This window comes from Notolepis coatsorum, assembly GCF_963971535.1.
Source record: "Notolepis coatsorum genome assembly, chromosome: 7".
NCBI lineage: Eukaryota > Metazoa > Chordata > Actinopteri > Aulopiformes > Paralepididae > Notolepis > Notolepis coatsorum.
In genome coordinates this window covers 100,823,396-100,838,235 of record NC_140171.1, presented here as the reverse complement: position 1 = coordinate 100,838,235, position 14,840 = coordinate 100,823,396, and the positions used below count along the sequence as shown (strand labels likewise).

Here is a 14,840-nt window from a genome sequence, read left to right as displayed (position 1 = left end):
CAACAGAGTGTCTCTTATTGTCTCTTATTCAAACACTAAGCGGCCCACGGAAGGACTGTTATCCTTCTTTCAGCGCTCCAGTAGTTTGTGTTGATTCCTTTTTCCTCTTGGAACAGTTTTCTTACTAATATGAGGGCCGACGGTCCACTCTACTGGTTAAAGTTGCTTACTCGTGAGTAGTACGTTCATTGATAAAGAAAAATGTCCACAGCCGCTCCGGTGTAAAACAAAGATATCCAAATGGTTTATTTCTCTTCCACAGCGAAGTCTTTCTTTACAGAAGTGATCCTAAAGCTATTTTCCTAAACTAAAACTTGTTTGGCTGTTTACTGCCACGAAATATTCACGTCACTACTACAAGGTAAGAAAACTGTATTTTCCCAGTCTCCAAAATCACCGCCGACTCGACACATGACAAAATTCCTCCACACTGGAAAGCCGTAAAACTCAACTTGCCGGCTCTTTCCACAGCAAAACGGTAGGCAAGGCACCTTGGTTGAGAAATGCAGGCTTCAATCTATGTTGTTTAGTCTATCTGTTCAGTACTGCTCAGCACAGTTTCAAGATGCACAATGAGCTCTTCTTCTTCTTCTTCTTCTTCTTCTTATTTGCATTTCCGGCAGTGTAGACGCATCGTGGCGTATTACTGCCCTCCGCAATTCTTTTTATGGGCTCTTCTTTGTCTTCTTCTACTTCACCTTCTTCTTCTTCTTCTTCTTCTACTGGACCCCGTCATCAACTACATTGTCCGTTGGAGTGCAGCTAAGAGAGAATTGTTGAATATATATAGATACACAACTGTTCTAGAATGTTTGATTATGACATCATACTGTGACATCACAAATGTTCTAGAATGTTTGATTATGACATCATACTGTGACATCACAAATGTTCTTATTATGACATCATACTGTGCCATCACAAATGTTCTATTATGACAAATAAGACGGTTCAATGACTTTATCTAAATCCAATCAATATTCCTAATGCCGTTTCAATGTAAGGTTATAAAAATAAACATTCATATAATACAATAACCTAAATAAATATACAGCTAAGCCCCATTGTATTCTGAAATGTAGACTTTAACAGTGTAGGCAACTAAGCCAATAGAAATAAGGTATAACTCATGAGTGCTTTGGCTCCTATAGTTAACTTGACAAATAGACAGTAAATTTGAGGTTTTTCATAATTATGTAATTTGTTGTGTTACCAAAATTTTGTGATGCAAGTAAAATTACACAAATGTAATTTACTGCTTTGGTGTTTGTGGCTAATCAGACACACCAAGTGGTTTGCTTTGAATACCCAACAGGCTTGCTCTTAAGCCTCGAGTTGTGTCTGGCAACACCTAGCATACTTATTATCATTACCGAAATCATTAATCTCATTTCCGAAACCCATGTATCATTACCACAACAGCTGTTAATTTAATGTTTATTTAATTTAGTGAACAATTATAATTTGATTCTAAAGGCATGTCCATGATCTATTTGTTATGTGCTTTCAGGTTTACAATGACATGTTAAGACAAATTCAGGTTTCCATGAAATATCACAAAAATTTGGTTGTCGACTGCAGAAGGTGTTGCGGTAATGAGAGTAATATGACAAACTATTCTAAAAATGATTATTTAAAGATATATATTATTTCATAGTTTCAGGTATGTGTCTATGACTGTTAACACTATCAGTGCCGGCCTTGTTTACCTTTTTACCCCTTGAATGCCATCATTCACTTCAGCGTTAAAAACGCATAATCTATGTTTTAAATTATGGCTATGTGTCTAATCTGCCCGTCGCTTATCAATGACTTGTTTGCAGTCAACATTGTCAAAACAGATTGTTTTTTAATCGGTTCATATCCTTTTTATAGCATTTCGAAAAGCTATCGTGCTCGCGAAAATTTCCGGGAAAATAGAAAGATTCCCCCATAAACAGCATTTATTGGAATATTCTCGAATACACTAGACACGTTGTCATTTGTCGGCCTATTTATGAATCGTTTTCAAATAAATGCTAGATTATCGATAGTATATACGTACTTATGCACGCTATAGAGGCGGGCTGAAAAATCTATTCTCTCATTTCCTCAACATCACACACACACACATACACACACGGCACATGCTGATATCTCAGTGAAAACAGCTCTGATTATCCTAAAACTGGTAACATAGACTCCTTACCTTAGATCAGATGTTCTCCAAGAAGATTATTCCAATTCCTGATCGCCATTCCAAATATCGATCGCGTTTATTGATTGATTATTGGCTTCTGTAAATATATATTCCACGCTGCTTTCCAACCCGCGATCAGATCCCTCTTCATCAGACGGCTTGCCAGCACAGTGGAGCCAGTAGGCTCCCCCCACAGGGATCTCCCAGTCTAATCGAATGAGCTGCAGTTACACAGGGATAGACGATAGGGGGCGGTATTTTCCTATCTGAGCTCCTAGAGGGTCTGCTGTACCAACGGGAGACTCGGTTGATGAAATATAAAAAGAATCAAACGACATACACGTCGTCGGCACTCAACGGGGGGCATGATAAGACGACAATACACGTCGTCGGCATTCAAAGTGTTAATAATCAATTCTTAAAACTGTGAAAATGTATACGCTTTTCGTATTGTCTTGAAGTTTTAAGACTGTTGCGGTAATGAGAATTTGAAGGACTTATTTTGGAAAATGTGTTCAAAAAGGTGTTAAATTGTAAATAAATATTTTCTAATTATTATTCACATATACTCCAGACCTGGCTTATAGTGCTTGAAAAGGAAATTTGTTGATGCAAGTTTGTTTAAAAAAAATTATGTTTGAAATTTTGAATGTTTCACACGCCCAACGGGCTTAAAAAAGAAATCTAGGTTTAGTTAAATGTCAAGTAATGTGGATAGAGGCGAATGGATGAAGGGAACGTTGTTGCTGAGAGGGCACCGGGGAGCGGCCTAGCTAACGTTGTGTTGTGTGTTCTCTAGCTAACGTTGTGTTGTGTGTTCTCTAGTCTGAAGCAGCAGGGAGCGGTCTAGCTAAAGTTGTGTTGTGTGTTCTCTAGATAATGTTGTGTTGTGTGTTCTCTGGTCTGAAGCAGCAGGGAGCGGTCTAGCTAACGTTGTGTTGTGTGTTCTCTAGTCTGAAGCAGCAGGGAGCGGTCTAGCTAACGTTGTGTTGTGTGTTCTCTAGATAACGTTGTGTTGTGTGTTCTGGTCTGAAGCAGCAGGGAGCGGTCTAGCTAACGTTGTGTTGTGTGTTCTCTAGTCTGAAGCAGCAGAGAGCGGTTTACTGTAGCTAACGTTGTGTTGTGTGTTCTCTAGCTAACGTTGTGCTGTGTGTTCTCTAGTCTGAAGCACCAGGGAGCGGTCTAGCTAACGTTGTGTTGTGTGTTCTCTAGTCTGAAGCAGCAGGGAGCGGTCTAGCTAACGTTGTGTTGTGTGTTCTCTAGATAACGTTGTGTTGTGTGTTCTGGTCTGAAGCAGCAGGGAGCGGTCTAGCTAACGTTGTGTTGTGTGTTCTCTAGTCTGAAGCAGCAGAGAGCGGTTTACTGTAGCTAACGTTGTGTTGTGTGTTCTCTAGCTAACGTTGTGCTGTGTGTTCTCTAGTCTGAAGCACCAGGGAGCGGTCTAGCTAACGTTGTGTTTGTGTGATCTCTAGTCTGAAGCAGCAGGGAGCGGTCTAGCTAATGTTGTGTGTTCTCTAGCTAACGTTGTGTTGTGTGTTCTCTAGTCTGAAGCACCAGGGAGCGGTCTAGCTAACGTTGTGTTGTGTGTTCTCTCTAGTCTGAAGCAGTAGGGAGCGGTCTAGCTAATGTTGTGTTGTGTGTTCTCTAGCTAACGTTATGTTGTGTGTTCTCTAGTCTGAAGGGGATCATCCCTATGTTCCCCGGGTCCTATGTTCCCCGCTTGATTGATTAATAGATTGAACATTTTATTAATTTTTATTATTTTATTAATTATTAATGTCCGCCTTGTTTCGAACTGGTTAAGCTTAGGCCCTCTTTCGAACTGGTTAAGGTTAGAGTTTGGAATCAGGGCTGGTGGTCTAAAATTTTCAATCAATCAATCAAAGCGGGGAACATAGAACCCGGGGAACATAGGACCCGGGGAACATAGACATGCTCCCGTCTGAAGCACCAGGGAGAGGTCTAGCTAACGTTGTGTTGTGTGTTCTCTCTAGTCTGAAGCACCAGGAAGCAGCAGCAGCTCTCTGACAGATGCCCGCCTGACTAAGCCCTGACGACCATAATCCAGCTAATCTAAAGCACCCCTCCAGCACACCTCATATGCACAACACAACAATACATACAGAAGCTACAGAACGTAAAACACACTGAACCCCCCTCCACATACACACACACATACAGAGCAGCCTAAACATTCATTGTCATGTCACTGTTGCCATAAACATTCAACCATGGTAAACTTTTGAGAGTGGGCTACTATCCCATAATCACTTTTTATTCCCCAGAATTGGTGCATCCCTAAGGAGCAAGAGTCTTTAACCTCCCATGGAGCATCATAGCCTAACTGGGCGATCCAGTCCTGAGTCTCTATTAGCAACTAGCAACAGGGAAACATAGCAGTTGGGAAATGATCTGGTCAATAAATATGTGCTGCAAAAATCGGCTGGGATTTCATACAAGTCTCGTATCCTGTGCACAGGCTTCAGCTGTTCAAGTTCACAAGCCTGCTGAAAATCATCCCATGAAAACCATCACAGGCCCTCATCCATTTCAGCCCCATCGATTGCAACATTATCATCATGTACATTACAGGTATCACAGAACGCAGTGATCTGCATACTGTAGGTGAGGACTGCTCGATTAATGTGGCAAAAATCCCAATCGCGAATACTTTGGTCAATATCGAGATCACTTTGGAGATTTTGGAAACATCTTTTTTAAACTGTGGATTTCCTTGAACTTTAAATATAATTTAACTGAAATACAAAAACATGACCTGGATAAAAGTCGATCATCTTGTTTTCATAATTGTTGGAAGCCAAAACCATGATTGAAAACAGAATTGTATCGATTGATTGTACTAGGTCTGCAATCAGATTCCTATAGCTGTGTGTGTTCCTTTTAGGCCAGGTCTCCCTTGGAAAGGAAACTCAGACCTAAGCCTATATCAACAGAACTAATGTAGCTAAGGAATAGGCTAAGGATAGATGAAGTACCTCGTTAGCCAAGGTCAGGGATAAGACTACTGTGCTGATGGAGAAGGAATGTTTTTAATACAATTGAATACCAATTTCACAACCATTCTAGCAAAAAACAACACGTAGCGACACTGAACTGGCAGCGTTCCATAGAAACTCTCGACAAGACACACCAACCTCCCGGTAGCCTCACAAAAACCAACTAATTCAATACAAACACATTTATTATATGTAATATATTATTTCATCTCCCAACAGCCCCCCAAAAATACTTTTTAATACAGTTTTTTTTATAATTTTTTTATTTTAGCATTTTTACAGCTTTTCTGGCCATACAAGACCGACAGAGGAGAGGGAGAATGGGAGAAGATGTGGGGAGGACATGCGACAAATTATCCCCCGGGAGCGGGAGGCGAACCCGGGACGGCCGCGTAGGTGTGCAAGGCACTATGCGGTGCACACCGAATTTATAACTTCTTAAGACTTTTTAATATCCTGCAGATTGAAATAGCCTAATAGACTTATAAACGCCACAAAAAGGGGAGGCAGAGACAGGAAGCCAGTATGTGTGTGTGTGTGTGTGTACTGTATGTGTGTCTCTGTGTGCGTCATATAAATAGTGCAGGCAGGGGCCAGGAAGCGAGACAGGCCTGCCAGTGTGATGTGGCTAAACTATCTCACCAGACTCCTGTCGCTATTGTAAACAAACAACATATCACTATGTCTGACGGCGGTCGACATCCGCCGACCGAGAGACGATTCAAATGCATTTTGAACTGCAAGGAGACGCCGTTGAAAACCAAAGGTCGGCGTTTCAGGAAGCCTGGGTCAGTTCAGGGCTGTTTAATCTGGAATGATCTACCTTTGACCATAAGAGATTGTACATCATTTCCATCCTTTAATAACCTCTACGCACCGGCCCGAAATCCGTCATGCCCATGCACGCACGTTGCGGCACTTTGCGAGCATCTACCGGCTCGGGCTGCATTTTTCACCGAACATATGATATAATATACTGTTTGAAACATCTATTTGCCGCAGTTCTAACGCCACCTCACTCGACCAATTCCGTGCCTCGGTTCTCGAGTTACATGATGATATGTCAGGCGGGCGTCTTTTTACACGGCGCGCGTCAAATGACCACTTCGGACAGTATACCCTCGAGAACTGACCAATCACCGCTGATGGCGAAAATTATTGGTCAGCGTTGTAGCCAACAAGGGTCCGCTTCCAACGATACCCACCTTGGGGGGGGGGGGTACAAATATAGGAAGTAGGTGAAAGTTGACGAGCGAAAATGAGAAATGATTCAGACTTCAGAACGCACAGTGGTGGATGGAAGAAATGGATTTTGGAACACTTTTTCTTTTGGTGTCGGTTTACTAAAACCTCTCTCAAAGACAAATTTCTCGACGGATCAAATACAATGTGGACCTGTACTACATAAGACTTCAGGCTATGGAACCGCAGTGTTTTCCAGCTCAAACCTCTATGCTGGAATAATGGAATATGGAATCTTGCAACCACTAAAGAAAAATTTGTACACAAGTTCAAGTTCTTGGAAGAAGACACGCAGAAGGTTAACCTTTCACTACCACACTACAGACGGTTAACCAAGTTCAACTCAAGTTCAAACCTCTGTTACTCTATTTCCTTAGCACTAAAAGTGATTCTCCTTTTTTTTATCTTATCTTTCAAAAGAGACCAGGCTTATGCATGTGCTATAAGTATAAAAGCTAAGCTTTGCAAAAAAAGTATGCAGTCCTGGTTACTCGACCAAACCTGTGACCATAGTCTAATAATAATAATATAATAATGCAGGACCTCTTTAGAGAGAGGTCTTTATTCGGCATGCAACGTCACAACGACATGCAATGGGCGGCACACACAGAGGAATACACACACACATTGCAATTGTCTCTCAGGGTCGCCGATGCGATTGAGCTCTGCTCTTAACCCACCCCGTCGTCCTTCCCCCCAAGGGCTGCCGGGAGCAGACAGGGTGTCGGCGAGGGCCGCGCCCGGGGACCAATCCAAGTGCTCCTGCCCGTCTTCGTCAGGGAAGCGACAGCGTCAGCGATCTGTTGTGCATGTTTTTCCATTGGGTTTCTCTTATCGTAGGGGGGGGGGGGGGGGACCCTTGCGAGCACGGGGAGAACATGCAAACTCCACACAGAAAGGCCTGGGAGATCCCCCACCTGGGTACCTGGCATCGCGGAAACCTGGTCCCCTAGCGGGAATCGAACCCTGGACCATCTTGCTGTGAGGCGACAGTGTTAACCACTACACCACCGTGCACTAATAGTCTGGTAGTGCACCTTGACAACGAATTCTATATTACTTGAAAGCACTTTAATACAATTCTGTATTTCCCTGTAAAAACGCTGCTACAGTAAACCATATAGATGCACTTTATACCTTGTACTTTGTTTCTTGTATCATAATGTATGTTTTTATGCTTTGTCTCGTAGTATGATATGCTTCACTGCCTGCCGGTTAAATCTTTATGTTTTGTGGGTACTGCGGATGAAAACTAGCATCCTTGCTAAATCTGGTGTATTTACACTGCATTTATTTGTAGTGTCCATTAATATGCTCTGTCCCGTCTAAATAAACAAATAAAGTAAAGTAAAGCCGTGTTTCAACCACAAGATGTTTTTCTTTATAGCACCTATGTTCTCATTTGCTTTAGTACATTACTCTTCCAACCACTGCCTTTAGTGCTACTGAAAAGAAAGCACCCCCCCTCCAGGGATGATTGATTTATCTTGGCTATTCCTAACACACACAGTAGGCCAGGCCTATACTTAAAAAAAACAATTTTTAAAACACTTTTTGCATGCTGTGTTTCCTCTATATTTCTCCTCTGGGAGGGTGGTAAGGCTGTCACGTTACATGGACATAATATTCACGCAAATTCAGATGTTCAGAGGAGGGGTGGGGGTGCAATGGACCAATGTATAATTGACATTTTAGAGAAAACTTGTTAAACAGTCTTGTGTGTGTGTGTTTTCTTTAGGTTAGATGCATTTGTGGAGCATTGAGAGGTAGGCCTACTCAAATTGTATTCAAAAATCAACATTTCGGTTGATTCATTTCAACATAATGGATGGAATAAGTTGCTGGAGAGAGGTCTACTGTAGACGTCACTTTTAGATGGATGACTTAAAACACCTACAGTGCAGACGGCCTACTGAACCAACTCACCCACAGACCCATGTAGCCTTAACTCACAACTCAACTTGTTTGAAAACAAGTAGAAAACACAAGTTAAGAGGCTTCAACATCACAGCAGCAATTGGCTCTATCTAATAAATAGCTTTCTTTCACACAATCCATGGTTTTCCTCCTCTGGTATGTCAAGAGGCTTTAGCTAAGAGGGGAACCGTCGCTGAAAGAGGCCTCTATCAGCACAGCCTTACTGTAGCTCAGCACTTTTCACCACAGCCCGACCAACCGTGACATGGTTTTGATTGATTGATTGAAAAGTTTATTAACAGATTGCAGAATGGGTACAGTACAGTACAGCTCAATACATACAATTGTTAAGGGATGCAGACCAGAGAAAGACTTTCGTCTTGTTTACATCAGGGTCCCCCATTTTCAATTCATCATAACATATATGACATACATGACATACAGATAGACAGTACTGCTACATCTATACATTTATGACATATCAGATTTGCAAATACAGTACTGTTTGTGATACAAAAGTGTCCAGAAAAGGAGTGTATATACATTTGGCGTAGAAACTGTACATTGGAGGAGGTTGGTTGGGTGGGGTGGGGTGGGGTTGGGTGGGGTTGGGTGAGGGCTGTACATTGGAGGTGGGGGGGGGGGGGGGGGGGGGGGGCATTGGGTAGGGGACACACACACATTTTACACTGTACATTGGAATATTGACAAAGCCTTACTTGGTCATTTACTGTACAACTAGGTTAGGACATTTGTAGGGGCCAATTTCGAATTGCAGTCTCACGTAGGTGTTTTTTGAGAGTGTTTTTGAAAGTGGGTAGTGATTCACATTCCTTTACAGCTTTAGGCAGGGCGTTCACATTGATGTGGCATAATGCGAAACGTGTTTAGTCCCTTGTTTGAGCCGAATCTGGGTTTTACATGATTTGTGGAGCTCCCTCTGGTGTTGTGATCGTGGTATTCACTGACCTTTGGGAAGTATTTTGACATGTACATGGGTACCTTGGTCGCGTAGTGTATCTTGTAGACCAGGCCCATTGCAAGTTGCTGTACTCTGTCGTCTACTCTAAGCATCCTAGGTTGTCAAAGTGGGCAGGGGTGAGGTGGGTTCTAGGAGTCAGGTCAAGTAGTAGTCTGACCTAGCTTGTTTTGAGATGTTTGTAATTTGTTTTTTAGTGCCTTTGAGGTGCTTTGGTACCATGAGGTGCAAGCATAGTCGTAGTACCCTTGAATGAGTGCTCCTGCTAGAGTGTTCAGGGTATTCTTGTTTACCAGAGAGGAGATCCGGTACAAGAAACGCGTTCGTTGGTTGACTTTTTTTATTACATTGGATGCCATTGGTGCATGCCATTGGTTGCGGTGGCGTTTCAGGCTGGTCAGGGTGAGGACATAGCTGGTAAAGGCCAACCAACGTCAACCAAAGGCACGAGAGGATGGAGAGAGTGGTGCAGGAGGAGAGAGAGAGAGAGAGAGAGAGAGAGAGAGAGAGAGAGAGAGAGAGAGAGAGAGAGAGAGAGAGAGAGAGAGAGAGAGAGAGACAGAGAGAGAGACAGAGAGAGAGAGAGAGAGAGAGAGAGAGAGAGAGAGAGAGAGAGAGTATAGACATGGGGAGAGAAAGGGGAGAATACCCAACAGAGTAGGCTGACACATAATGGTTGTTATGTTAGGGTGTGACAATGGCCCAGACACAGAAAATAGGTGAGTCTCTGGATAAACAGCACTTGATTGATTGATTTTATTTATGGATCCAAAGACACAATAAATCCAAGGGATGACATGCAAAAGTGACAACACTTATTTCCAGCATGGTCGCCGATGTTCTGACCAAAGGACAGATACAAATAAAAACATATAAAACAACACATAAAGCAAAAGTCCAATACAACAAATCCATATTCTATATCTAAAAACAAGTCAATATCATCCTGACCAAATACCATAAAATAGCGCATTTCATTATACTATCATTAAAACAACAATACAAGTATGAGTATGACCTGACAGCTATCCGGCCACTTTAGAGACAACAGAGATTATGAGCGAACCTGACCTTTAACCCTCATGTTGTGTTAGGAATTGGCACCACTGACCGTTGTTAGCGGGTCAATGTTGACCCGGGGTCTAACTCAGTCCTGACCACTAAAAAGAAAGGAGTATCACTCAATATAGTTAATACTACATCCTAACTAACATTATATGCATTCATAACCATATAATCCCATTGTAATTTGATTTGATGGCCCCCGAGACACATCATGTCCCTTCATTTTAAGATGAAAATGAGGTTGTTCAATCATAATATACTAAATGTGAAACCCATAGATAATGTTTTCTGACTATAATAGAACAATATTAGAATATAACTTCTGAAAAAAAGTTTAGTATATTTATTATTATTTTATTTATTTATATTTAGTATTTTTATAGTATAGTTTTACCAAGAATGACCCTAACACCACAGTCGTACCTTTTTTTCTGCAGATACCTTCAGAATTTTCAAAATGGTGAAACATAGTTTTGCTGTGCTTATATGTGTTGTGGAGGATATCATAAAAAGCCTTGTTCTAATAAAATCAACTACATGGTAGTTATTACATATTATAACCTTGAAACGGGTCGCTGGAGACCCTAACACCACATATTTAATGGTTAAATATTCCTCTAGAACCTGACAGTTTTATCCTAAGTGGAAGGCTGTTCCACATTGAGATACCGGTGTAGAAAAATGAGCTCCGACTCCTCTGGGCCATTTTTAACTTGACCCTCCTCGGCACCTTACAAGAGCGAACACTGGCCCTGGTATCGTGTCCATGCTGTGTGTACTGTATGTATGGACCATATTGATCTGATACTTCAGATAGCTTGGGGCTGTACCATTTACTATGTTGAACAACTATGTGGTTCAGTTTCACCTGTTCAAACCTGAGGTGCACTAGTGGTCCGCTAAGTAGGCGAGGCTGATTCACAACACACTTCTCTAAACCCCAATATCTCCGATACAAATAGCATAGTCAAGATGGACACATTCCAGAAGGTGATGATATCCTTGCTTATCAAACGTAAGTGGAACTTGTGCACACACGGTTGCAAAGAAAGCATTTTACTTCCTCGGGAGCCATGCCTGGCAATACATGCGGGACCAAGATACAAACAATAGCATCCATAAGCATCCATGGGGGACCCTGATGTAAACAAGACGAAAGTCTTTCTCTGGTCTGCATCCCATTAACAATTGTATGTATTGAGCTGTACTGTACTGTACCCATTCTGCAATCTGTTAATAAAGTTTTCATTCAATCAATCAATCAATCAATCAATCAAAGCGAGCTGCATTATCTAGATACAACTTTGGTATGGCCTAACAGAATAACGGGAGACATGCATTAGCGCGGTTGGCGTCCTAACTTACCCCGATATGAGGTCAGGCAGGTCAGAAAACCACAACACAACAACTTCCAGGCGGCGAACTGTCAAATTATCTCGGGCTAGAAAACGCTAATCCGTTAATAATCAGCCCTAACAACGACGCTGATTAAGATCTCTCTAACATCTAAATTAATCTCTTTCTCTCTGAGTCTAGACCACTGCGGTTGTCTCATCGTGTAATCCGTGGATTTCCATCAAATAAAGTAACGTTAACGTCAGCCTGGTGAATGCAATGCATAGTATGAACATTAGAACGACGTGACGGTGGGACACAGGGACAGACAGCGCTTGTTGTGACAGCGGTGTTGCTGTGTGGAGCTACGCCGAGCTCCTCCTCCTTTCACACCGACACACGAACACAACCCAGTGCGCCACCTGGCGGCCATAAGCACACATGGCTACCCGGTTTATACAGAATTGCACACGGGAGGAGAAGCATCCATCTGCAGACAGGCAGAGCACGGCGCTCTCAGGCCCCGCGCGTTCAGGGGGGGGGGTTGGGTAGGAGGGGTGGGTGGGGGGACACTCAGCTGTATAAGCAAAACTTTACATTGGAATATTGACAAAACCATACTTGGTCATTTACTGTACATTGGACAAAAAATTTCCTCTTAGGCAGATTTCTGCCCATTTAAGGCATGTAGCGCGAATCCCCAAATGTTCCTGAAATCAGATTTGAGCGTGGCTGAGAGCAGATTTAAGAGTGCTGAGGAGCACTCTTATGATTGATTGACTAATTGAAATTTTTATTAACTTGACAGACTGTGTTCTCATAGTGATTCCTTCATGTTAACGCTACAGGCCTCCTTGGAATTAATTACTTAATCATAATTAAAATAAATATGACAATATTTGTACGATAAGAAATTACGCATTTGATGTCGGAAAAATAAATCATATGGATTCATCTGATCACAGGGCAGCTGCTTCCATATCTGAACCAGCTATTTTGGACAAATGTATAATTACTTTAATTACTCAGATATTCAAACACAATTATGCAATTATTGTGAAATTATTGAAAATAATAATTATTTAATGCCTTCTGTGGAATTTGTATTTCTTATTTGTTACACATCTGTTTTAATGATTAATTATATACATTTGAAAGAATGCAGGTCAACATCCAATATATCCCATTGATTGGTATAAAATGGGACAGACATTTGTTTGATTGATTGATTGAAAACTTTATTAACAGATTGCAGAATGGGTACAATACAGTACAGCTCAATTACATACAATTGTTAAGGGGATGATGCAGACCAGAGAAAGACTTTCGTCTAGTTTACATCAGGATCCCCCATTTTCAATTCATCATAACATATATGACACACACGACATACAGATAGACTGCTACATCTATACATTTATGACATACCAGATTTGCAAATACAGTACTGTTTGTGATACAAAAAGAGTCCAGAAAAGAGAGTATATACATTTGACGTAGAAACTGTTGGAGGAGGTTGGGTAGGTGGGGGGAGGGGACTGTACACTGGAGGTGGTTGGGGGGGGGTTGGGTAGGAGGGGTGGGTGGGGTACACTGTACATGTGAGGATGGGGGGTTCATGCAGAGCCCAATAGCAAAACACAGGAGGAGAGAATGGAGCGGTTTAGGGTTCTTTAATTATTCTTCCCAACCAAGCAGAGTATAACAGGAATGTGAAACAGGAATGTGAACAACACGGAGGTTATAATGTTCTTGGGGGGGAGAAGAATGAGAGCAGGTGCACTCCAGTGCAGCTGTCGGGAGCAAGAGAGAGAGGACACAGGTTTTGCGCTTGAGAGCGAGCAGGAGTCCTCTTTGCGGGGCTCGAGACGTCAGGGTGGAAGGACGCTGGGGCTCGAGACGTCAGGGTGGAAGGACGCTGGAGCTCGAGAGCGTCAGGGTGGAAGGACGCTGGAGCTCGAGACGTCAGGGTGGAAGGACGCTGGAGCGAAGTCCTGGGGCACAAGAAACAGAAGGTTAGGGCAAGCATAAACAGGGGTAGTTACAGCTGGTCTTCAGGTAGCGTCGTCGTACCTCGGTAGGCAGTTTAACACTGCGACGTTGGATGACGGGTTCTGCCAGTTGAAGTAGGGAGCGCTTGATGAGGTGATCTCTTGCAGTCGTGCTGATTGCTCCTCATCTGGCAGACACAAGCTCTGATCGTGACAGGACCCCCCCCTCGACGGGCGCCTCCTGGCGGGCCCCCAGGCTTGTCCGGGTGACGGCGATGGAAATCCCGGATGACCTCAGGGTCCAGGATCATCCCTCGGGAGACCCCGCTGCGCTCCTCTGGGCCGTAGCCCTCCCAGTCCACGAGGTATTGGTACCCACGACCACGGGGACGCACGTCCAGCAGCTGGTGGACGATGTAGGCCGGGTGGTCATCGATGATCAGCGGAGGAGGAGGCTCTGGAGCAGGAGGAGACAGGGGACTGGAGAGAACCGGCTTCAGCTGCGACACATGGAAGGAGGGGTGAATGCGCATGATGGCGGGGAGCTGAAGCTTAACGACGAGGGGTTGATAACGGACAGGATTTTATGCGGACCAACAAAACGGGGGGTGAGTTTGTGGGACAAGGACTTGAGTGGAAGGTCTCGGGATGAGAGCCAAACCATCTGACCTGGTTGGTAGTCGGGAGCCGGAGTCCGGTGGCGGTCGGCGAAGCGACGGTTCTGCTCAGCGGTGCGGAGCAGCACAGCCCTCGTGTCCTCCCATATCCTCCTGCAGCGGCGAAGGTGGTCCTGCACCGAAGGCACGGCGATCTCCTCTTCCTGTGCAGGGAACAGTGGGGGTTGGTAGCCCAGGGAGGACTCAAAGGGAGACTGACCTGTGGCCGCGGAGGACAGCGAGTTGTGGGCGTACTCGATCCACGGCAGGAACGTACTCCAGCCGGAGGGGTCCCGGGTGGTCACGCAGCAGAGGGCGGATCCCAGGTCCTGGTTGGCCCGCTCCGATTGACCGTTGGTCTGCGGGTGGAACCCGGAGGAGAGGCTGACCGTGGCCCCCAGGGACCGGCAGAAAGCCTTCCATACTTGGGAGATAAACTGCGGGCCCCTGTCGGAGACG

General features: G+C 43.7%; 1 protein-coding gene across 1 annotated transcript in view; it reads right to left on the bottom strand.

Annotated features, from left to right (window-relative positions):
- The window catches only part of sun2 (Sad1 and UNC84 domain containing 2), an 84,064-nt gene extending 72,134 nt beyond the window's left edge, over positions 1–11,930 (bottom strand). The window contains exon 1 of the mRNA XM_084319556.1: positions 11,765–11,930. The gene's annotated coding sequence lies outside the window, so the exon portion shown is untranslated. The remainder of the gene's footprint in view (positions 1–11,764) is intronic.
- Between the last annotated feature and the right edge of the window lie 2,910 nt (positions 11,931–14,840).